Source organism: Dipodomys merriami, unplaced genomic scaffold (assembly GCF_024711535.1).
Source record: "Dipodomys merriami isolate MVZ:Mamm:240054 unplaced genomic scaffold, mDipMer1.0.p SCAF_5, whole genome shotgun sequence".
NCBI classification, from domain to species: domain Eukaryota; kingdom Metazoa; phylum Chordata; class Mammalia; order Rodentia; family Heteromyidae; genus Dipodomys; species Dipodomys merriami.
The window spans coordinates 40,525,527-40,551,610 of NW_027206068.1; the positions used below are offsets into that span (position 1 = coordinate 40,525,527).

Below are 26,084 nucleotides of genomic sequence, written 5' to 3' on the forward strand. Positions count from 1 at the left end.
TAAATTCTGAGCAATTGAAGAAGAAGGCATCTCCACCTATGTGAGCTGTCCATGCCTCATTATAACTTCTTGACCACTGGTCGAGTTCTAAGAACCAGATTGTTTTTAATAAAAATTGGAACCATAAACCTTAACTTTCATTACCTACTCTATTTCAATCCACTATGAGACTTTTTGCCAATCACTATCATTTCCTTTTTATACTCCCATCTATAAAATAGGAGAACGATTGTTTAAAAAAATTCTAGCAAATAAATTACTAGATATAACTGCAAAATGTAATTATCCTGAAAGTTTTCCCTGTTGCAGTATTGGTAGACTACTTCTTTCAAACATAAATATTGAAAAAGATCGTTCTTATCATTAACATTAATAAATATTTATTGAGATGCCTATCGGGTATTTGGCAATGCACTAATCAGCAGTCTTACATCAATATTGAAATAGATTCACATTGCAATGAAATAGATAACCTAAATTAGAATGTCAGAAACTGGAGACCTGCCAGTTTCTCCCCCAGGAAAAGAGAATCCAAATACACAAAGACTGACTAGCTACTTGAGAAGTGGACAAAAAAAAATATCATGGCTGAGCTGAGCCACTTTCTCAGCTGCCAATCCTAAACACTTTCTGAGTTCTTCTATACAGAGATTCAGAAGACCTAAAAGTGTACCCCATCAAAGTCTAGGACATTCTTCTCTGAAGCTGATGAACCATAGAGGTCTTTACCACAGTCCTGGTAGCCCAAATTTCAAAAACTTCACCACTGAGGAGTCTCTGTTTGGAATTCTAGTCTTGGCTTCTTTGATTAAGAATTCTTCTAACCAATTTGTAGAGATTTAGTTAAGACAAGAAATAACACGTTTCAGAGTAATTATGCCAAGAACTCTGTGTTAAAGGCTCAAAACGTCATTCTACCTTTGATTCACCCTGAAAATGACTTCACTTCTCTGGAACCCTTTACTCTCATCTAGAAAATGGAAAGATGAATGCTAACTGCTTTGATCACAGAAGCTTGTTACATAGGGGAAAAATACATTTGTAAAGGTCTTTGGAAAAATACAAAGAGCTATAGAAAGGTTAAATAATAAGAATTTTGTCCAGACAAGGCTGGAATGTCTATTTCTCTTCGTTTTCACCTTCAGTTGAACCACCTTTCTTTTCAGGCTACAAAGAAGGAATCTTATATTTCCTCCCTAAGGAAGTTTTCTTAAATTAAATATTAAATGCTTTTTATATTCATGTTTAAAGTTCTCCTAGAATTGGCTTTTCCTCTCAGCATTATATAGCTAAGATAATGAGGAATTCAGATGAAAAACCTGCTGATGAAAACATACACAGGCTGGCCAGATGCCCAGAGAAGATGAGTTCAATCAATGAGCGACTGGAGAAATCTGTTTCTTTCTATGCTGATAGTCAAGTCCTTCATCTTTGTCACAGACTCAAGAATTTTTGCCCTTTCATAGAATGAGAATACTCTTCCAGAGAACTTGAGTTGGGATTTGGTTGAATTCCTTGCCATCTTGAAAGCTTTTGTTGTTGTCCAGGTGATGTACAGAAGGGTTACAGTTATATAAGTAGGGTAATAAATACAGTTCTTATTGCCCCTTCCCTCATTTTTCTCCTTAAATATCTCTTAAATATAGCTAAAGATAATTATTTTCTAAGGCAATGTAAGTTTTATTTTTGAATACATAAAAATATAATTAAATTATTGTAGTTAAACTCTTGGGCCATGTTGCTACAATGAATAACAGTTGCAATATCTAAGATCAATACAGAGATGTCAGTATGTTAGTCATATATTTTGTATAAACATTTTACATAATAACTAGGCCAATTAAAAAACAGGATGTTTTCATAAAGTTTATATTTCGCTGTTCTTCTTGAATAGCTGAAATTTCTAAAAACATGACTCACAATGAAAGATGACCACAATTAAAAGAATCTGAAGACATTTCTAAGAACATTATGTTCATGCATGTCTTATATAGCCTGCCTTTTATGTAACAACAACAAAAAAAACCTTCCATAAAACTTGGAAGTAGACCTGTGGTTCAAGTGGTCAAGTGGTAGAGTGCTAGCCTTAAGCAAAAATAAAAAAGCTCCAGGACAGTTCTACCTCAGCCCTAACTTCAAGCCCCAGAACTGGCACACATACACACAAAAATTGACTTTTAAATAAAGGATAGCCTTTATCCCTTTTACAAATCCCAAAGTATTGTATGAATTCTTGACATTATTTTTTCATAATTTTTCATGTGTGAGCATTTAGGGAAGAAAAGATAGGAAATGCCACACTAAACTTTGTCCAACACCTACATTCCAGCACTTGGAAGGTTGAGGCTGAGGATGACTAGTTCCTGAACACAGACAGACTCTGTCTCAGTGACAAATAAACAAACTATGGCAACATGCTACTTTAAGAAAGAAAGTCAAAATTCCTATAAAGTTTTCATGTGCATTGTTTAACCTAACTCCCCAAGAACTGTGTGAGACCTTCAGCCTCGTTATTGGAATATGGGTAACTGAAACTCAGAAGAGTCCAAGGACATGCCCTTATTTATTTAGTAATAAGTGGTAGAGTTAAAAATCAAATTGAGGTCTGGGCTTTCCTTATCACAGAACTGCTTGCCTTACTTTAGGGAAAGTAGAGAATTAAAATGATTGCAAAGACAGGGAGGGGACAGATGCTGGAAGGTCTTGAATGCCATTCAATTCATTATCATTCTGGAGGAGTTTCTGTTTCCTTTTTGGCTTTAGAGGGAATTTGATTTTTTATTTTGGTGTTTTAAATCAGTCTAATCTGGCAGAAATATGCACAGCAGGTTTAGGAAAAGTTAATGGTTTGAGTGTTATAAAGAATCACAAGTTTGTTGTTCTTTTTAATGTACTTATAATGTACTATGTGTTTTTTTTTGTTTCTTTGTATGTTCTTCCCCCGTGGTACAACTCCTGTTGTCACTGTATTTGATTTCGGTGTCCTACATCTTGTATATATATTTTTCTAATTTGGGAAGGGGAAAGGAAATAACAAAATGTTGAAATAAGGATACAGGATGACCCATTGTTACAATGAGATGTACAAAACAGTATATTGAAAACAAACTTTACAACTTTGTGGGAAGGTGGGGGGAATTGGGGAGGGGAGGAAAGGGATGGTAGGGGAAAAATTAAGGAGGCTGTAAAAATGCTCGATAAGAAATGGACTATTACCTTACTCATGTAACTGTAACCAAAATATTTATTAAGAAAAAATCACCAGTGATATGACAAATGGTAAAGAAATTCAGCAGTGAGGCTCACTAGATACTATGTTCAAAATGAACTATACAACTTGAGGGGTGGGAGAGAAAACCGGGAGAAAGCAAGGGAAGGAGTGACATTGTTCAAAAAGAAATGTACTCATTACCTGACTTATGTAACTGTAACCCTTCTGTAAATCACCTTTACCACAACAATCTTTTTAAATCTTCTGACTTTTTTCCTTGCTTTTATTTATTTTGTTCTTTTTTCATTTATTTATGGTTATTGTAAAGGTGATGTACAAAGGGTTAACAGTTACATAAATTAGATGAAGAGTACATGTATTTTTTAACATTATCACCCCTTCCCTCACTCTCTCCCAGTTTTTCCCTCCCAGCCCCACCCACAAGTTGTATAGTTCATTTTCAACATAGTGTCTAGTGAGTATCACCACTGCATTTGTTCACCCTTTGTCCCACCCTTTCTGTGCTCCGCCTTACCATCCTCAAAGACAGATAAACAAACAAATAAGAAAAAAAGAAAAATAACAAAGAAAAAACTTTTTTTACTTTTTATTTTAATTTTTATTTTTTATTGTGAAAATACTGTACAGAGGGGTTACCATTACATGGGCAAGATAATGAGTACATTTCTTATCAAGCAAGCATTGTAGCCTCCTCCTTTGTTTCCCCTTCCCATCTTCCCCCCCTATCCCCCACCCAATGCTCCTCCCCCTCCCCCCACCAAAGTTGTAAAGTTCATTTTTCCACATAACGACTTGTACATCTCATTGTTGCAATGGATCCACCTGTATTCCTATTTAAATGATTTGTTTTTTCCTTCCCCTCCACAAATTATACCAACATCAAATACAGTGAAACCAGGAGTTATACCATGGGGGAGGGACATACAAAGCAACAAAGAAATCATCTTATAAATGTGTTAGAAACAATCACCTGAAAGAAAAAAAACATTTGAATACATATCTTAGGGTTCATTTCCCTAACATCAACTTATCTGACCTTTTCTGCTTGACTCAGACATATACTAGTTATTGCAAATAAGGGAAACCATGGGACCTAAGTTTCTTTGGGCCTAGCTTACCTCAAGTGGTAGAGCACTAGCCTTGAGCTGAAGAGCTGAGGGACAGTGCTCAGGCCCAGAGTTCAAGCCCCACGCCCAACAAAAAAAAAAAACCTCTTGTTTCCACTTCCTGGAGTTCATTTCAATAAATATTTTGACTTCTTATAGCTTACTAACATAGTAATTTGAGCAGAAGGAGTTTAGAATAAAACTGTTTACAATGGGAGTCTAACTGTAAAGATGTAAAAGAGGTGCACAAAGCAGAAGACATTGGAAAGAGGTTTTGTTCCCAAAATTAGAATAAATACCTCATTGGAGAAGATATGGCTGTAGCCCAGTGGATAGTGGAGATACTTACTGGGTTTCTTAGGCTACAACCACCAGACAGTAAGAGATAACAGAAAACAAATAAGCAGAAAAGTCAAGGCTGGTAAATAAACAGAGATAGTTGGGGCACTACTACTGGTGGGAGGCCTTTAGCATATGTGAGCCACAGCAAGACAGTTACAGAATTAAACCAGGGCTGAGGGGCAGGTGCACAGGAGTCTTGATCCCATTTCAAGCCTTAAGTCTGGAACATGCCAGTGCCCACATTTGGGGTGTCCAGCAAGGCAATCACAAGTCCAAGCAAGCCTTCAAGGTCTAGATGTATCTGAGTCAGAACACCAGTGGATGGTCTCACACCAACACTACTGACAGACCTTGAAGCCAGAGCAAGGAAAAGTAAAATATAGCAAGGAAGAGTTGTCTTTTAGGAATGTCTTCCATCAATCTTCATAGATAAAATTTTACATTGTTTTCACTGTGACAGAAGAAGGCCTAAATAGTGCAATCCTAATGCCAGAGCCATATTAAAGGTTACATAGGAAATGAGAGGCAATTGATAACTAGTACAGATAGAATTCTTCCTTTTCCTTCATCTGAACAAGAGAAATAACACTGTATATTGCCTCTGATTGGAAGTATGATTTACCAAGGGTCCTAGGTTCCAAGGCCTTTGAGTTCATACAATCTTGATTTTCCATTGTCCTGTTGATCATCAATATTGTCCTATTGATCATCAATAGTCCTATTGAATTATTATTGATAATAATAATATAAGATTCTGGCTCTTCAAAACTTTTTACACTTTCCTTTTTGAAAGTGAAGGCAAGTATAAAAAGGAAATAATTTAAAAGGAAAGAAAATAAGCAAAAAGAAAAGGAAATAAGGAAAAAGGAAAAAGAAAGGTGACATTTAGAAATCTACTTTCTGTCAGGGACCATGAAAGCTGACCATGTTAGTAAGATAACTTTGAAAGGTAATATGAGTTCAATTAAAATCAACTTCTCTATACTTCAATGACTGATCCTCTTACCTGCTTGACAAACATGTTTTGCTTCAAATAGAGGGATCAAACCTAGTTCCCATTGATCTTTTCAAGATTAGTCATACTCATCTAGGAAATGAAAAACCAAAGAGAAAGAGAATTAAGACTGATAGTCTTTGTTAAGCAAGCATTGCAAAATGCACCTTCTTGCTCATAGGTTTGTAAATAAGGGACTATCTTATGTAAGCTTCTCCACCCTGAATATATACAATGACTTTTAGAAGCACTTTAATGTTTAGTTTTCTAAAAATTCCTAATAGGTAAAGAGAGTCCAAAAGTGGGGAAATAAAACAAATGTGGGTTATATAAATAAAACACTGTGGGTTCTTACATGTATTATGAAATGCACTGTCTCCACCAACTGACTCTAAGTCCAGTATGAGTACATGCCAAGCAACTCAAAAACAGCATGCACAAAACTAAAATCATTACGTTGCCTTCCAATTTTTTTGCTCTTCTATCCTTTATCACATCCTATTATCCTATATCATCATTCACACAGTAATCAAAATAGCATCCTAGAAGCCATTCTTGATTCCTTCTTTCCCCTCAACTCTAACAAGAAATTCTACTTCTTCAATCCACTCGCCTTGATCTCATCCTTTCTCCTCTAGCTCATGACACTATCATGAGATGCCCTCTTCAGGAAAACCTTTTGGCTCCATCCAGAGACATTCTTCTAAACCAGAAGCCAAACCACATAACTCCATGGTAAGAAGGGCTTAAAACTCTTCAGTCCCTTGTGGGATAAAGTCCAGACTTAACAGAAAGTCTTTTATGTTGCCTAGTCTCTTTCCACACTCATTTTTCCTCCCTTTTCTTTCACCAACGTGTCCAAAGTCTCTTCTGCTCTTTTACCTCTGAAGCTCTGTACATGTTGCTGACTCTCCAGAACCCCCTTTCCTTCCTGTTCATGCTAAGATTAAATAGTTCACTCCAGGAAAATCTCCCTCAGATCTCTGGGCTTGTGAGGAAGGGACCCTGTACTGTGCTACAAAAATGCTTTATACTTCTCCTGATCTATGCATGTGTTACACCTCCTTTTTATTTATTTAAAAATCAGTTTACAAGCCGGGCGCTGGTGGTTCATGCCTGTAATCCTAGCTACTGAGGAGGCTGAGATCTGAGGATCTCAGTTCAAAGCCAGCCCAGGCTTTATCTCCAGGTTTATCTCCAGTAAACCACTAGAAAACCGGAAGTGGTACTGTAGCTCAAGTGCTAGAGGACTCGCCTTGAGCTGAAGAGCTGAGGGACAGTGCCCAGGCCCAGAGTTCAAGCCCCATGACCGACCTAAATACATACAATACATACAATAAAATTCTCCAATATATACAATTTAATGTTTTGACAATGTAACAATTGTATAAGAACTACCACAACAAGAAGTAGAATGTTTCTGCCAGTCTCAAAATTTCTATTAGTCTTCTGTCTAACCAATCCTCTCCCTATAACTCTGATTACAGACTAACCACTCTCTAACACTATAATTTTGTCTTTTCCAGAATATAATATAATGGAGTCATATATACATAGATGATCATTTCTTGGTAGATTTTTAACACAACACAATGCTTTTGAAACTCATTCATGTTATTACATGAGACAGTAACTCATTCCTTTTTTTATTGTCTAGCATTCCATTTTATAGATAGTTTATTTATGCATTTATCTATTGTTTACCATCTGAGCACTTCCAGTTTATGACTATGTTCACAACATAGGGTTTAAAAGATCAAAGGACTCTATACAAATTGGGGGATTTAAAAAATGATTTTGATACAAGGTTTTCTTATATAGCCCATGCTTGTCTCAAACTTTTGATGCTGTCTCATCCTTTTGAGTGCTATGATTACAGTTGTGCACCATCATGCCTAAGTTAGGGAAACATTTAAGCAGACATTTCACTAAGAAGGCATATAAGTAAAAAATAAGTAAATGAAAAGATGTTCCTTATCATTAGTTATTATAAATACAAACCAAAGCAACAATATGATGCTATTATGAGTGCTTGTATGGTTTAAATGAACTAAGCTCATTGTCACAAAGCTTATTAGTTAGAACTATCATATACTAGTGGGAATGCTAAATAAAACTGCCAGTTTTTTTTTTTTTTTTTTTTTTTTTTTTTTTTGTCGGTCGTGGGGCTTGAACTCTGGGCCTGGGCGTTGTCCCTCAGCTCTTCAGCTCAAGGCGAGCGCTCTACCACTTGAGCTACAGCGCCACTTCCGGTTTTCTGGTGGTTTATTGGAGATAGGAGTCTCACAGTCTCTCCTGCCCGGGCTGGCTTTGAACCGCGATCCTCAGATCTCAGCCTCCTGAGTAGCTAGGATTACAGGCGTGAGCCACCAGCGCCCGGCTCAGTTTTTTTTTTTAATGGCATTATTTGGCAGGGGGGAAGGAGGTGCTAGAGTTTGAACTCAGTCTTTTTTTTTTCTGGTCGTGGGGCCTGAACTCTGGGCCTCAGCACTGTCCCGAGCTCTTCAGCTCAAGGCTAGCACTCTACCACTTGAGCCACACCACCACTTCCGGCTTTTTCTGCTTATGTGGTGCTGAGAAATAGAACCCAGGGCCTCATGCATGCAAGGCAAAGCGCTCTACCACCGAGCCACCTTCCCAGCCCCATGAAATCAGAGACTTTTGCTTGTCAACCAGTTTCTCTAAAACTTGAACTATATCCTCAGCTTTTGTTATTTTTTTTTAATAAAGTTTTGCTTTTTCCCCAGGATAGCCTAGATCCTGGTCTTCCCATTTATGCTTCCTGAGGGACTGCCAAGTACATGCCACTGCACCCAGGATTTGGGGGGTTAAGTTGTAATTCTGTTCCACAGGCTAGCATTGAATTAGTATCTTTCTGAGCTTCACCACCTGAACAGCCAGAATTTACAGGTATGTGCCACCATGCCCAGCTTTTGTTTTTTTGTTTTGTTTTGTTTTAAGATTAAGATTGTTTTTAAGATTAAACGTACACTTACTGAATGAACCAACAATCTAGTTTAGGAAACCTTACCTAAGTATTTTATTAAATATATATTTTAGGGCTGGAGGCCCTGAAAATGGTAGAGCATCTGCCTAGCAAGCACAAGGCCCTGAGTTTAAACCCTTACTACCACAATATAGTGGTGTGTGTGTGTGTGTGTGTGTGTGTGTGTGTGTGTGTGTGTGTGTGTGTGTGTGTGTGTGTCTGTGTGTCTGTGTGTGTCTGTGTGTGTCTGTGTGTGTCTGTGTCTGTGTCTGTATCTGTGTAGTGTTTTCCCTGTGTTTTTCTGTGCCTGATACAATATTTAACCAGTTAACTATAATTAATAAAAAATGCAAATACAACTAAGTTTTCTATACTTGAAAAACAATCATAGCCAGGCGCCTGTGGCTCACTCCTGTAATCCTACCTATTCAGGTGGCTGAGATCTGAGGATCACGGTTCAAAGCTAGCCTGGGCAGGAAAGTCTGTGAGACTCTTGTCTCCAATAAAATACTCAGAAAACCGGAAGTGGTGCTGTGGCTCAAGTGGTAGAGCGCTCACCTTGAGCTGAAGAGCTGAGGGACAGCGCTCAGGCCCAGAGTTTAAGGCCCACAACCGACAAAAAAAAAAAAAAAAAGCAAGTTGTTCAAACAGAAGCACACCAGTCACAGTCCAGATATTAGAGACTTTAATTGCAAAATACAACTAATAGGCAGATAACAAATAGGAAGTTGAAATTATACCAAGAAAAAGAGCAGAAGCTAGAAGTGATATTCTGAAAATGAAGAAAGAAGAAATAAAATATTCTATTGGAATTACCAACCTGACCAACACTTGAATAATGAGAATCTACTTTTAAAAGAAGTCTTTTTTTTTTTTTTTTGGTCGGTCGTGGGGCTTGAACTCAGCTCTTCAGCTCAAGGCGAGCGCTCTACCACTTGAGCTACAGTGTCACTTCCAAAAAGAAGTCTTTTGTCTGTTATTATAACAAGACATATCAGGCTGAGTACATCAAGAAATGAGTTTTTCTGACACAAGTCTGGTGAAAAGAATGTCAGATAGCATGACACTGGTCCCCTGCTTATAACACAATACAGTAGAGAAAAGTAAAAGGCAACTGACCACATGCTAAGCTACCAGAACAGACCTGCTTACTTATTTTTTAAGTATAGGGTATGGAACATGAACCCAGGGCTTCATGCTTGCTAAGCAATCATGCTTACCATTTGAGCTATGCCTCCAGCCTTTACTTTCCTTTTTTTTTCTTTTGTCTTTAAAATAAGGTCTTGCTAACTTTGTCCAGGCTGGACTCAGACTCCCAATCTTCTTATCTCTGCCCTCTAGGAAACTGTTATTACAGGCCTCTGTCACCATGCCTGTGTGGCTTTGCTTTATAATAATTCTACCAATAACTCACTCTCCAAGATTAATACTAGTCCATTCCAACACTAGTGTTCCCAATGACCTAATCACCTAAGTACTAATCCCCACATCTTTTTAATCTAAATATTACATTTTTATTATAGAAAAACCTATTGTTTTTACCTATTTCCTAAAGGTACCCCTTCTTTCTTTATCACTCTCCCTGTTTATCAGTACCTTTAATCATCCAAATTCCTCTAAATTCTCCAATCCTCATTTTTGACACGGTATTTTTTAAATTACTTTTTCTTTTCTTCTTAATATGCTATCACTTTACCTCAACTATTTGTCAACAATGGTACATAAATTACTTTGTAAGTGATGCTAATCCTTAAGATAAATTGCTTTCACTGAGGGCTGGAAAGGTGCTCAGTGGTAAAGTGCTTGCCTTGTATGCACAAGGCCCTGGGTTCGATTCCTCAGCACCACAATATACTGCTATAACTGTTTTGTTTTAGTGTTTCATGATTCAAGAAGAAAAAAGTAGAGAAGGAGGGTGGCTAAGAGACCCTGACAACTCCCTTGAGTTACTAGGAGGTTCATATGAGAAAGAGAGATGGGTGAGATTCTCAGTAATGAAGACACTCAACTTACTAAAAATTTGTTCACATGCTATCTTTAATATAAAGACACTATATTCTATTGTTACTTTTATGTATAAACAAGATATTTCATTTACAAAGCTTTCTTAGATAATTTTTTCTTCTTTTTTTGTCTTTTTTCCTTTCATTCAAGTTCCCACCTCTTAAAGATCTTACCACCTCAGTACTACCACTGAGAAAAAAAACAAATGAAATTTTGAATGACAAATCATATCTAAACCCTAGCACATCTATAAACTGTAATTTATTCAATATACACTATTTAAGCATTCACCATATGACAGACACCATTTTAGGCACAAAATACAGTTGTAAAGAAAGGAGAAAAAAAACCCTAACTTCATACTTATACATTATTCTATATCTATAGGTGAGAATATAGAAATATCCTATTAGGTACCAGAAAATTGTCTAAACTATGAAGAAAATAGTAATTAATAAAAAGCCGGGCGCCAGTGACTCAGGCCTGTAATCCTAGCTACTCAGGAAGCTGAGGTCTGAAGATCACAGTTCAAAGCCAGCCCAGGCAGGAAAGTCTGTGAGTCTCTTATCTCTAATAAACGACCAGCAGACCAGAAGTGGTGCTGTGGCTTAAGTGGTAGAGTGCTAGCCTTGAGCTGAAGAGCTCAGGGACAGCGCCCAGGCCCAGACTTCAAGTCCCTCAACTGACAAAAAATAAATAATAAATCATATCTTTAAATTTTAAAGAAACCCTTCCATCCTAATAAAAGCATACAGATTTTTTTCTTTTGTTCAGTCCTGGGCTTGACCTCAGGTCCTGGATGCTGTCCCTGAGTGTCTGTGTTCAAGGGTAGCATTCTACTACTTGAGCCAAAGCACTACTTTCAGCTTTTTCTGAGTAGTTTATTGGAGTTTATAGGAGTTGCATGGACTTTCCTGCATGGACTAGCTTTGAACCACAATCCTCAGATCTCAGACTCCTGAGTAGCCAGGATTGCAGGCTTGAGCCACTGTATAAAGATTTCTTAAAGATAAAACATATTTCTGTATACAAAAGTAAAGCAGTCAGGCATGGTGGTGGATATCATAACCCCAACACTGGGGGAGGCAGGAAGACCATGAGTCTGAGGCTAGCCTGCACCATGTATTGTGTTTGAGGCCAGCATGTGGCACCATAGCAAACCTTGTCTCAATGTAACAAAGTAATACACAAGAAAGGAGTCACTATTCATACAGTGGTCAAAAATAGTATTTCTAACAGGTAAATGTGGGGGGAGCTGGAGGATGTGAACAAACAAGCCAGGTGAATATCAGGTTGATGAGCAATGCATTATAAACAGCAACTGCAAAAAAATAAAAGAAAACAGCAACTGCAAACCTCATGTCACCATGGGGTAACTGGGGTGCTGGAGGTTACTGAGGTGATTCCTCTTGAGTTTGATCTGGGAATAGTTTTTATTTAAAAAAAGTTAAACAGATGTCTGAAAGTAAATGGAAATGTGAAGCTTGTAAAAGAGTTGGAAGTACTTGAACTTATCATGAGATTAGAGGAGAAAAGCAAAATTGGGGTAATGGCCAGATGATAAAATATGAAAAGAATATAAACATCTAGCTCTCTTTATAAGGACAAAATATAATGACACCAAGGTGTCCTAGAAGATATGAAAGCAGAGAATTCCAAAGACATATTCAAGGAGAATAATAACTAAAAAATCCTATCTGAATGAAAATCAGCAAGTATTTTAAGACTGACTCACAGTAAGAAGTACAGTGAAATAGAGCTTTATAATTTTGAAACATTTAACAAAGTTTACATAAATGTCATGCAGGTCCAATATCAACAAAACCAAATAGATGGGAAAGAAAATCACCAGAAAGTTAGCCAACCAGTATGGAGTCCTCAAGAAGAAAGGAGTTTATCAGAAAAATATAAACACTATTTTTCTGAGATTCCTGCTATTGCTTATAAAAACCACTCCTTGAGGTTTGAAAACATTTTGAATATGCTTCACTCTGCAGATTTGGAAACTGTACCCTAGAGAGGGTTCAGTTTAAAGGAAGAGAATGCCCAAAAAAATCAGTTTGCATAAGAACCAAGTATAATCTTTCTTTTTGATGGCACTCAATAGGCATCCTCTGAATTTACAATCAGGAGCTTCTAATTGATAAAGCTTTGATAGCACAAAAGGTCACCATGGATTACTCAGTCCTGTTGTGCAACATACTGAGCTCTTCACAAACATTAGCAATTAACTGCAATAAATAATAGCATGAATCACCCCTTTCAAACAGAGGACAGAATCCTGAAGCACCTGAACTACAGTAAACAGCAGTTGGAATTGGCCTTTGTTATCAATGTTTTTAGTTGCCTTCTACATCACAATTAAAGTTATGTCTGAAGCTTATGTGATCCTTTTCCTCCATTGAACATACACATTTGTACTGGGGTCTGATTAAAGTACCCCCATTCAAGAAAATCCTATCTTTAAATAAAGTTTCTGTATCATAAACACCAGGAGTGTGAATCTGACATTTTTGTTAATCTCTTTAATGAAATTATTCCTCCTTTTAACCAAGACCTTTTATTATCTTAATGATTTATTATTTTAATTTGGTCCAACTGGCAAGAAAGAATTAGTTGCCATTCTGTTGTAACAGGTCTCACTCCCATTCCAGTTCTGTTCGCAATAAATGTGCTACAGTCTTCCATTGGCAGTCAAGGAAGCTTCACACAAAAGCGGCATTTACTCACAGCTATAACGGAGCCAAGTAATACATGTGCTGTTTGACAGTTTGGAATATCTGTTTTCCAGCATTCATCTGGAGCTGTTATTGGAACCATTAAAATTATTTTTTTACAGTTTTTAAAGGCCCAAGACATATTAATTTATCCTGATGGATGGATAATGTGTTCATATAAAAAAACAAGTGTTACATAAAACATGACCAAAATGTCAACCATTCCCTTACCTTCCCTTTGACTCTACATTTTATTTTTTTCTCCACTAAAAATAGCAGCCAGTAAAATATAAGACCCCATTTTGATTTGTTCTTTCATTTTCACATGCCTTATCACACTAAGCAATGTCATTTTTGATCTGAAATAAGAGTGAAACTCTTGCTTTCACACAAAAGTAAACACAGATGGTCTGATAATAGTAGAGAACTTTATACAAACTGCCTCATTTAAAGCAGGCCCATTTAGTGCCATGTTTGATTAAATATGGCCTGTCTTAAATCAGACAGGCTCTCCTTCAAGGAGGCAATCTTTATCTTTATTTAAATTCAGAGTGTGTGGCTTGTCTGTCACTACAAAAGACTTTGCCTTCTTTGTAGAGGGGCAAACATTAAAGCTAAAGAACAGGGTGGGCCTCTTCAACCCAACTAGGCCAATCCAACTTACAAACAGATTGCATTCAAAGGTTCTTCTGTCAGTCTATTGTGGGATTTTACTATAGAAACAATGTTATGCACAGTGGTTAGATTCTTAGGAAAAGCCATTAAAAACTATTTAACCCACCACATAGTTATGCTAATAGCTTAATAGCTCTAAAATGCACCTGCACTAAATAATACCATAGAACAATGCAAAATGTTTCTGTGAGAAAAATTAGGACAATCTTTTATATTGTAACACAACTACCCAGTAATATCTTGTTCACTTCCTCTTGCAAATCTCCCTTTCCAGTGGGAATAAGAATTACACTTTCTTCCCCTAAATACAAAGCCACCAGTGTTGGCTACTATCTTTTGGGGCCAGAATGCTGCAGATAGATCTGGAATGTTACACCAAAGGCCTATATAGTGTTAAAGACCTGGTCACCAGTCTGTGGCACTAATAAGAAAGTAGTTGAATTATTGGTGGCATTCTCTCCTGTCTTTTCACTTTCTGATTGCCATGAGGTAAACAATCTCCTCTGTCACATACTCCTACCATGATGTACTGTGTTGCCACAGTTCCAAAGCAATAGGCTCAAGCAACCATGAACTGAAACTCTAAAATCATGAGCCAAAATAAACTTTTTCTCCTCTTAAGTTGTTTTTTTCTCAGGTAGTCTATACAGCAATATAAAACTGACTAATATACAGTATCATAGAGACTTCATTCATTTAGAGACTTGGTCTGAGGGGTAAAAATGTATGAGGTAGGTTATAGGTTAGAACAAACTTTTGTCAGCATTTGCTTCAAGCCACACTCCTTGATGTACCCTATGCACCATATTTTCTTCAAAAAGGCCAAGGACTGTTCTTTTTCCAATCCCTTTCAATTGCTGCCATTTATTGGTTCCACCAGGCACTCTTGATCTATCCCATCACAGAACAGTAGTGTCGGCTTTCTTCTTTGTTTCTGTATGTCCTTTGAAGTTTCCTAAATGGTGTTACAGTTGCTAACAAAGAGAATCAGGGAATAAAAGTGTTCCCCTAAATTCACCTTTCATAGCTTCTCTTTTAAATTTGACAGAAACAAAAAGTACACCTGGATGTACAATAGGTTTTAGAGGACAAAAAGAGGTTTTACAACATTCAAGAGCAAGAGAGGTCACATTAAGGACATATGTTCTCAGAAAATATGGCTCTGTTCCACCAGCCAGAGATGTCGATATTCCAAAATGCACTTGGGAGACTATCTCCTACTCATTATACACAACCAAAAGTGGGAACAGGGAGGTACCTTGAAAGCAGGATAAACTACCCTTTGAATTCTCAGGCCATCTTTTTTTTTTTTTTTTTTTTTTTAATCGGTCATGCGGCTTGAACTCTGGGCCTGGGCGCTGTCCCTCAGCTCTTCAGCTCAAGGCAAGCCCTCTACCACTTGAGCCACAGTGCCACTTCCATCAGGCCATATTTACACATGAGAAGTTCATTGCCTAAGACCACCAGTCTGTCCAAAGATAAGCTACACCATCCATGACATTTATTTTACTTTAAGGTGATAGTTTTGATATCTTGGGTTAAATAAATTATACTATTAAAATTAATCATTTCACCTATTTCTTTTCCTTTTATTTTTGGTGCCGGTGCTGGGCTTGAACTCAGGGCCTAGACACTGCCCCTGAGCTTTTCTTTTGCTAATTTACAAACTCTATGATAGGTGGAATCAGGTCTACTCGGCTACAATTATAGATATTGTTGGTCAAGGAAATTCTTTTGAATTTTTGAGAGAAGTTCTCAAATGATATAATCCTGGCTTACCACAAACTCATCATCCTCCTGTTCAGCCTCAAAAGTTCTGGGAATATAGGTATATACCACAACATCCAGTCTAAGGAAATTATTTTAGAGGTACCATATAGAATATTTAAGAATAAGTATTGGTTAGAGGTGAAATGATTAGAATCTAGGTCAAAAAAAATTTTGAAGAATCCAAAAACTGCCTAAACAATAGGCCAGAATTAAAATCAATTCATCATCTAGCTATATCACTTCTAGGTCTATTTAAAGTAATGAAGTCAATATGTCAAAGAGACATGTGCATTATCAGATCCTCTGTAGTCTTCATATAGGCATAATAGGGAGTCAGGATAAGTATACATCAATAAATGAGTGGGAAAAATATGGGAAATACACACACACACACACACACACACACACACACAAGATTCTTCAGCCTTTAAAAGGAAACTTTGTGGAAGGGGTGCTGTAGCTCAAACAGTAGAACTCCAGTCTTGAGCTGAAGAGCTCAGGGACAGTGCCCAGGCCCAGAGTTCAAGCCCCATGACTTACAAAAAATAGAGGAAACTTTGTCATGAATGAACTTGGTAGACATTGTGATAGGTGAAGTAAGCCAGTAACAAAAAGACAAATGCTACATGATCTCATTTATATATGAAATTTCAAAAACACAAGTTCATAGTCACTGAGTTCCTGCCCTATTAGGGTAGTATGTGGATGAGGATGATGGTCAAAAATTACCCAAGTTCAAGGGTTCTCATATATATATACATATATATATTCATATATATATTCATATATGTATATATATGGCAATATATAATATATATGATACTTCATTTGAGCTAGCCATTCAACAAATATATACAATTCAAAAATATATACAATTTTATTCATCAATTACAATTAAAAAAATAAACACTAGAAACTTCAATACTGGATCACCTTTGGAAAAATTAGGTTAAAATACAAAACCCAGAAGCATTCTAATATACTTTCTTTCTAAACAGGCCAACTGGACAATGATTGAATCTAATGGATCCAACCATTCTTTTTATAACAATATAAATTCTTTGTAGGATGTGGAGGTTAAGTCTCCAGTCATGCTTCTCTAGAGACTCTGACGACCTTTCCAGTAACTTCTATCATATTGAGTGAAAACGGAACAGTATTCCTGGACAAGCTGAGAGCACAACACCACACGAGTAACTTCTTGAACCCACACCAATCCTCCTGAAAGGTCCATTCTCTTGCTTACTATTCTCAAATAATACATTTTCCTAACCACTGTGGCCCAGGATTGTTAAGTCTCCAAAACAGGGGATCAGGTCATAAACACTGTGTAATGTGAAAGAATATTCATCATATTTTATAGAATTATTTTAGAAGCCGTTATGTAATAATCCATTGTTAAACATAATACCACAAAACTGATACTTAACAAATATAGGACCAACAAATTAGTTTCAGCTAGAAAGGAAATTACACATATTTTCTACATGCATCCTATTTTAAAAAACAAAACAAAACAAAACAACAACAGAGTACCATGGCCAAGGTATAGAAACAGCCCAGATGCCCCTCAATGGATGAACAGACCAAGAAAAGGTATATAGATACACAATGGAATCTCACTCATCCATTAGGACAAACGGATGGACCTGGTAAAATTACATTAAGTAAGTCAGGCCCAGAGAGACAAACGATATATTATTTCTTTCACATGAGGAAACTAGATCTAATTTGTAAATACAGAAGTAAACACATATGGGGTTGTAGATAAATGTACACAAATTATTGGCGAAAGTGTGGTATTTGTTGGGGAGAATTCAAATGGTATAATTCCTTAGAAAAACTAATTCACAGTCCAGCAATATGAGTACTTGGCACTTGAAAAAATGGCATTTGAAAGATGTTGGGGGAGATGAAGGAGAGAGGATAGACAAACGAAGAGAGGAAGTCAGGGAGAATACAGTCATAATATTCAATGAATATCCAATCAAATTAGGAAAATTGAGGGAAAGGTTGGGTTGGGAGAGAAGTGGGAGAATAATTAAAGGCATGACTTGATCAAGATGCATTATACTTATACAATGAGTTGTTGAATAGTAACCCATGTGTACAATTACTTAAAGAAAATAAAAATATAGTTGAAAAAAAGAGTAGTGTTAACAAGTGCTATTTTTCTAAGTGCTATTGGGATTTTAAGTACTTTTAGAGTATTTACTTTTTTGTATTTTCCAGTGTTGTGCAATCATTTGAATACTTTGCAATGGGAAAATGTTATTTTTATAAGCAAACCAAAAACTATTCAAGCTATTTCTGAGTTCTTCTAGACTCTAAACAGCCTCATCTATGGCAGTAACTCAGGCTCTGGTGATTATACAAACACAGAGTTTCCATAATTTGTGATGATTTGACATACAAGTTCTCAGCTTTACAATAGTGTAAAAGTGACAGACAGCAGAAATCAGACTTCAAAATCTGAATTTTGATCCTTTTCCAAGCTAACACTATGCAGCAGGCCACTCTCTTATGGTGCTGAACAGCAGCAGCAGCAAGGCACAGCTCCCACCCGACCACATGATCAGTTCAAAGACCCAGGATTCTTCAGTGTACTGTGTTGCTAAACTGCTTTTTGGCATTAGATGCATTTTCAATTTGTTAAAAGAATTTATTGCTATGTCACTCCATTCTGTGTCAAGGAGTATCTATGCCAGTTTGGGAAAGGAAAAAAAGAGGAGATATACCTAGGTATTCTTAAAGATTTAAGTTAACCAAGCCATCACCAAAGTATCTCCCTTGTTCACTCATTCAGGGGAGAAAATACAGGGCAGAGACAAAATTTACCACTAAAAAGTATTAATTTTAGCTTCAGGAGCAAAAGAAGAGATCTTCCAGGTATGATGATAATTCTGTTCTAGAGTCTATTTCAAGTCTTCAGATGTGAGGGAGAGTCTGAAACAAAATTCTGCTTTATGAGCAAATGATGCAGACAATAAATATATGGTATCATTTGCCTGTAGTGGTTTCAGTCTCTTTAGTAGCTACAATATATCTATGGCATATTTTATACACATGGTGCTTAGTCATATATAGTTTATTTCCAATTTGATCATTTTTCTTCACATTTTGATTCTTAAGCGTTCACCCAATCAAAGTTAAGTGGCTCAAGATCATTAAAGTAGTTACATCTGATGCCATGGGAGGCTCAAAGCACATGTATTTGTATTTGTAATACCTTCTAAACCATGTAGAAATCAAGACTAACTTATTTCTCATAACAAAATCTGACTCACTTCAGATGTCACAGGTAAGTCAGGTCGAGGTAGATAAAGGATGCATGTTTTCACTTACATGGGGAAGCTAACTTTAGCTATAAGCATATGAGTAAATGTGTTGGGTGGTATGCATATATATACAAGTTTATTAACTGAAATATGATAGATTCAAGGAAGATATCAAATAGTATAATTTCTTAGAAAAGCAAAGTCAAACTTCAGCAAAGTAAAACACCAGGAAGCAGATACTCAAAAGGGGTAGGATAGGGTCAAGAGGAAAAGGGTGGATGAAGTAGAGAAGAGTTGAAGAATACAGTGAAGAATGCCATGTTTAACCAACAAAAGAAGAGTGAGGGAAGGAGTGGGAAGGAGAGGGATGGGTGAGAATGTTGAAAGGGGTGACAATGACCAAGATATATTGTATTTATAAACTGCTTTATTAAATGGCAACTTTATTAAATGTACAACTACTTGAAGATAATAATGAAAATAAATTTTAAAATGTCTATATTTTTAAAATAGCCTCCTCATGTTCTAAAAGGATATAAAACGTATAAAATGTTGGTCAACTGCCAAGATGTAAAGAACATATGGCCTTATCTTTTGTGTACATACACAACTACCACAAAGGTTTAAAGGTCAAAGTTAAGGAAGAACAGAGAATCTGTGGATAATTAAATAGGTACAAAAAAACATTGCTATATTTTTAAGCACTTAGATGGTGTAACAAAATTGGTTTTGAAACTAGCTAAAAAAGCTAAAGCTGCCAGGCAGGCTCATGCCTGGAATCCTAGCTACTCAGGAGGCTGAGATCTGAGGATCACAGTTCAAAGCCAGCCTGAGCAGGAAAGTCCGTGGGTCTCTTATCTACAATTAAACACCAGAAAACCAGAAGTGGCATTGTGGCTCAAGTGGTAGAGCACTAGCCTTGAGCTAAAGAGCTCAGGGACAGCGCCCAAGCCCAGAGTTCAACCCCCCCTTCCCCCCCCACCCCGATCAACCAAAACAAAAAACAAAAAACGGGCTGGGAAGTTTACTCAGTGGTAGAGTGCTTGCTTGCATGCATGAGGCTTTGGGTTCAATTCCTTAGCACCACATAAGCAGTAAAAAGCTGGAAGTGGCGCTGTGGCTCAATTGGTAGAGCGCTAGCCTTAAGCTGAAGAGCTGAGGGACAGTGCCCAGGCCCAAAGTTCAGGCCCCACGACCTACAAAAAAAAAAAAAAAAAAAAAAAAAAAAAAAAAAACTAAAGCATCGTTTCAGAGCTGCCTGATTAAAAAAATGCCATTTACTAAAAATGACCACTAAAAGAAAACCACTTTTGTATTAATTTAAACAAACATTAAACAATTGGAAAATATAAAGAGATATGAGTATTTGGTTTATATCCTTTCAACTTGAGGCTGACAGATAAAACAATTCTCTCCAACTCTCTTGATAGCTAATGGATGTTTTATTTAGTTTGACTCATCAGCCAGACTTACAGCTAGCTGACTTCAGAAAGCCATAAAGCAAAACCACTGCCCACAGTTCCCCCTGCAGTTCACGAAGCTCTGTGCACAAGTAAACACTGGGTGATTAAGACCTCATTTTAATCCCATTATCAGTAACATATAATTTCTATAATTATTTAATTTTGTTATCAGTCACACTAAATTAAACTTTAATCCTGTGAATGGTTTATCATATTAAGCTAAATTGATAAGCTACACCATCTGTATTGTGCTTCTATGGCATGCAATCCTACAGCTTCAGCCAGAAATAACAGATTCTGTAGAAGCTGAGCAAGTCTGTCTGAGAGATAGAATCTAGTATACAAAGTAGGATAAGATGGTCTGAGTGCACTAATTTTGTTACAGCTCCTTTAGTTAATATTTGGCTAATTTAATTAGTATTTGGGGAGCAAGGGTCCCCAACAGCAAGAAGGAAAAAGAAAGGAATACCTCCACTTAGGGTTCCTGCATCCTATTTTTCTCGAAAAAGATGCTGTGCATGGCTACCAACAGAGTAAATCCAGTCAACTCACTGAAGTGTGACATGCCAGTTCTCTTCATACCAGAAAGCATGCATTCTCATGACAGCCCAGATTTTCTTGTAACAGAAAGGTTAGAGTCTAATTTCAACTGGAAACAGTACGAACAAAGCAAGGTACAGCTGCTACCTTGATAAATCCTAGCTCACTGGTTTTAATCAAGTGCCAGGAAGCCTTGAAGAATGAAAACACTTGTAATAGCCCATGTCATGGACTGACTTGAGTGTAGATTAAGGGTGAGAAGGGTAAGCTCAAGTGGTTCAGAAAGCATGGCTTCTCCATGTTGGACCAGATGTGATAGTGCACACCTCTAATCCCAGCACTGGGGAGGAGGCAGGAGAATGACAAGTTCAAGGCCAGCCTGGTTTACATAGTGAATCCTAGCTAGTCCAGCCTAGGCTACATAGCCAGACCTTGACTCAAAAAACAAATAACAGAAACACTAAAAAATAAATAAAACTAAAGTTCAGAGCTCATTCTGTATGGGCATATGAATCTATCAAAAGAAACTTTTTCCAAATTCATTTTCTGAAAGAGACAACTTAATTCTTGATACAGATATAGAAACATAAAGTCAAATCTTTATGAGAGTTAAAACTAGAAACATATACATACAAACAAGGAGAATCTACTATCATATAATAATCAAATTTTGAATTTATTTTGAATGGATTAACTGTTCAGCTTTTCTGAGATATGAGGTATATACTAAACCACATATATGTGATACATTTTGACAGGTATATGCACTTGCAAAATCATTACCACAATCAAGATGATGAATATATTTATCACTACTGGAAGTTTCCTTATTCTCCTTTATAGTCCTTCCTGCATATCTTTCCATGTCACACCTCCCTCATCTTACAAACCAATGATTTGTTTTCTGTCACTACAGATAAGTGAGCATTTTCAAATATTTTATGTAAATGGAATTACACAGATTGTACTCTTATCTAGATTCTTTCATTCAGCATGTTTCAACTCACTCAGGTTGTTACATGTTTCAAAATGCACAAATTAGGAAAAAGCTGTTCATTGATATTTACCAAAAATATGTAGGAAAGCTTTTATATAAGCCTTTACAAAACCTTTACACTGTTGTCAAGGAACTATCATGAACAAAACAACAGGTTCAAATGATCTTACAGTCAAACTCCACCCAAACTTTAAAGAAATGGATAATTTCGTTTTTAAGCTGCTCCAAAACACAGAAGAAAAGTAGCAACCTTCCAAATATATTTTGAAGCTAGCACAACCCTAACCCAAACCCTGATCCAAAATTCTAACAAGGTAGCAACCTCTCTTCTACCCACCAAAACTTCCATAATTAAAGAAGGATGCACAGAACAATCTTCTTTATCTGAACATTAATGAAAAAATCCTAATTAAATATTAGCAATTTAACTACAGCACAGGTTTCATTTCAGTAAAATAAGAGATGGTATGAATAAATACATGAATTGATATCATTCATTAAATAATTTTAAAAGATGGTTTTAAAAAGGATATTCTCAAAATTCATCAGTCATCAACTTGGGTTATCCTTAACCCAGTGTGTGAACTGAGAAACAAGCTAAGATTTTGTTTCTTCATACTGTAAATGCTTTCACTGAATTATGTATTGTTAGAGAATAAGTTCCTTTGTAAAAAAAAAAAATGCCAGTCCTGGGGCTTGAACTCAAGAACTGAGTATGTCCCTGAGCCTCTCTGTGTACAAGGCTAGCACTCTACCACTTGAGCCACAACGCCACTTCTGGCCTTTTCTGTTTATGTGGTACTGAGGAATCAAACCCAGGGCTATATACATGCTAGGTGAGCATTCTACCACTAAGCCACTTTCCCAGCCCCATTTGTAAAATTTTAAGGAAGAATTATTGTGTCGCATTGAGCATAAATTGAAGGTACCTTGTAGCTAGTGGTGGCAGCACTGGATATTCCAAATAAATGAATAGGAATCCTACCATAACATTCTATTGAAATTGTTCATAATTAACACAAAGCAATTCATGTACTTAAGCTCCACAATCTTTACATGATGTTGCTATTAAGGAAAAATAAATGCCAAATACTGACTTGATTGGCAGGGCCAGATAGCAGGTAAGATTCTATCATTGTATCTTCTATCACCATTGTATCTTCTATCACCACACTACACTTCATGTTTCACTCAGAAATTTTAAAAAGGCTTAAACTTCCTGATAACAAATAGTTTAAATCTTAGCCCCCAAAGAATCTACATATACATTGACTCCTTTTTATTCTCCTCATCTTTGTAAATAAAAGGGGGTAAGAGGGGTGAAAACAAAAGAGCAGGTGTCAGCCATCTTGAAAAGAACTAGAAAGTAGAGGCATGAGAAATGTAAATGTGAAAATAAGCAAGATAAAGATGGTCTGGCTATGACAGTTACCTGATTATGATACTCAAACACCTCAAAACTAACCCTATCTCTGCCCAGTCTTATTAATTGTTGAAACAATAGGGCATAAACTGACTGTGAACATCCCCAGTACAGGAAAATATTGGCTGGTTTCAAACACCACTCTCCTAAGTCCCCCAGCAGCCCATCAGAACTAAGACCTTGTCCCTCCAGAAATAATTCCTAGGGGACCATGATGACTATGAATTACAGCTTATCCCCATCCCAATCAATGGTGAGTTTCTGGTATGATCTCTTCCCAAAATCTAGTAACTCAGCGCTGCTGTTCTGTCAAGTTTTTCCTGGCCTTTGTAACAATGGACTGTTTTCACAAAGTTTGTGGCAAGAGCTCTGCCATCAATATATTCTTCCTCTACTAGGTCCTACTTTTGGTGTATGAGATATGATAGCCTTATGGTCTGACAGTAGAATGTTGATATGTGTTGCATGGATAAACTTTGGAAACATTATACTAAGTTGAAATCTAGTATCATATGATTCCACTTATATGTAATGCACAGAAAAAATTTTATAGAAACTGAAAGATTAAGGATACAAGAGTATAAGAATAATGAGAGATTGGCAGCTAAAAGATGAAGGGTTTCTCTCAGGGGGCATTGTGAGATTGTGGCAATGGTTACACATCCTATAACTAAAAAATACATTGCATACGAATTTTATATCACTAAATCTTTTTTTAAAAAAATACTACTGTATCTTATTACAGCTAACATTGGATAAGCACTACTATCTGCAAGAAACCTTACAGACCCTATGTAATTTGATCTTTCCTAACATTTCAAGGCCAAATTATATATAAGAAAAAATAGCTGCTGGATTTTTTTTTTTATTATGTTGGTTGTGGGACTTGAACTCTGGGCCTGGGCACTATCCCTGTGCTCTTCAGCTCAAGACTAGTGCTCTATCATTTGAGCCATAGTGCCACTTCTGGTTTTTTGTTTTAGTATATATTTTTACTGTAAAGATACTGTACAGAGGGGTTACAGTTACATGAGTAATGAGTACATTTCCTATCAAGCATTGTACCTCCTCCTTGTTTTTCCCCTATTATCCCTTTCCTCCCTACCTCCCCAACATCTCCCTTCTCCCCTTCCCCCACTTCTGGTTTATTGGAGATCAGTGTTTCATGGACTTTCCTGCCTAGGCTGGCTTTGAACCGCAATCCTTAAATCTACTGAGTAGCTAGGATTACAGACCTGAACCACCGGCGCCCAGCAAATCCATTGGATTTTTTGAGACTGTGTACAGTTCACATTTATCTCTCCAAAGAAATGTTTCCAAAGACCATGTTTTCTAAACTATGTCATAGTTACCAACACATAGTTCACCGAATAATACTATTATTGAACGCTGTGAGTATCCATAGCTCATATTTATAACTTTAGTAACTTTAGAAGGATCAAGATGCCACTAATGGACAAATAGATCAAAAAATATCGTGTATATATGCAATGGAATTTTACCCATACATTAGGAAAAACAGTATTATATCATTTGCAAAGAGATGGAAAGATCTTAAAGAATTTGTGTTAAGTCAGGCCTAGAGAGACACAGTATATGTGTTTTCTCTCATCTGTGGAACCTAGACTTAACTTATAAATATATAAGTAAACATTTCAGGTGGTACCTAATTGTACACAAATATATTAACCAAAATATAGAAGATTCACGGAGAACTCAAACAGTGTAATTCCTTAGAAAGGCTAATTCATAGTCCAACAAAATAAATACCAGGAAACGGGTACTCAAAAGGAGAGGAAATGGGTTAAGGGGAGGGGTGAGACAAAAAAAATAAAAAGGGGAAGGGGAGAGAATGCAGTCATAAAATTCAATGGATATCCTATAAAATTAAGAAAGTTGAGGGAAGGGGTAGGATTGGGAAAGATGGGGGAGTATGATAAGGAATAACATCAACCAAGATTCACTATATTATAAACATTGAATGCAATCCTTTGTACAACTACTTAAAGATGAATTAAAAATAAAAAATCAATTTTTAAAAGGATCAAAGTTCAAGACCAGCCTGGGGATAAGTTTAAGGTCTCTTCTGAACACATAGGTAATCTTGGTAGGATACACGTTTTATCAAAAGGAACATGAGAGGCAGATATCTGGAGAATGACAGTTACAGAACAACCCAGGCAGGAAAGTCCTTAAGAATTCATCTCATTTCTTTTATGGCCAGAGATGTTGAGCATTTATTTCTTCATGTGTCTATTGGACATCCTTATTTCCCCTTCAGAGAAGTCTCTCTTTAAGTCTTTAGCCCATTTATTAATGGGGCCATTGTTTCTTTGAGGATTTATTTTTGGGGGAATTTAATTTTTTGAGTTCTAAGTATTATTTTAGACATCAGGCCTTTGTTGTATGGCTAGTGAAGATCTCCCAACCTGTGGGCTTTCTATTGATCTTGCTAGCTATGTCCTTTGCCATGCAAAGCTCTGCAGTTTCATTCATCCCATTTGTCCAACTTTTCTTTGATTTGTTGTGTTTCTGAGTCTTTATTAAGAAAATGTTG

General features: G+C 36.7%; 1 protein-coding gene across 6 annotated transcripts in view; it reads right to left on the reverse strand.

Moving 5' to 3' along the window:
• Positions 1 to 26,084, reverse strand: part of Mterf1 (mitochondrial transcription termination factor 1) — a 219,588-nt gene that overhangs the window by 184,623 nt on the left and 8,881 nt on the right. For 4 of the 6 annotated variants that reach the window (XR_011366918.1, XR_011366915.1, XR_011366917.1 and 1 more), the window contains exon 4: positions 5,687 to 5,767. The exons of the other annotated variants lie outside the window; for them this stretch is intronic. The gene's annotated coding sequence lies outside the window, so the exon portion shown is untranslated. The remainder of the gene's footprint in view (positions 1 to 5,686; positions 5,768 to 26,084) is intronic. 6 annotated transcript variants of the gene reach the window in all.